Source organism: Sinocyclocheilus anshuiensis, unplaced genomic scaffold, assembly GCF_001515605.1.
Source record: "Sinocyclocheilus anshuiensis isolate Anshui unplaced genomic scaffold, SAMN03320099.WGS_v1.1 scaffold708, whole genome shotgun sequence".
Taxonomy (NCBI): domain Eukaryota; kingdom Metazoa; phylum Chordata; class Actinopteri; order Cypriniformes; family Cyprinidae; genus Sinocyclocheilus; species Sinocyclocheilus anshuiensis.
Window position 1 is genome coordinate 1,905,244 of NW_015555881.1, and position 426 is coordinate 1,905,669.

Sequence of the window (426 nt, forward strand, 5' to 3'; positions counted from 1 at the left end):
GTGATGTTTTTATCAGCTGTTTGGACTCTCATTCTGACGGCACCCATTCACTGCAGATGATCCATTGGTGAACAAGTGATGTAATGCTAAATTTCTCCTCTCCAAATCTGATGAAGAAACAAACTCATCATCATCTTGGATGACCTGAAGGTGAGTACATTTTCATTTTTGGTGAACTATTCCTTTAATGAGTTTATGATTATTTATCTGATTATTATGCACAGCTTCATCACATATCACTATATATAGTAATTTACAAATAAATAATATTTGACCATTTTTGGCTTGTTTTATAGGATGCTTTGCTATTTTAAATTTATTTATTTATTGTTATTATATTTAGTTCATCATACCCATATACTGCTCTTATATTAATCTACAACTGAGCATCTGCACAACAAAAAACCAAAACATTATATATATATA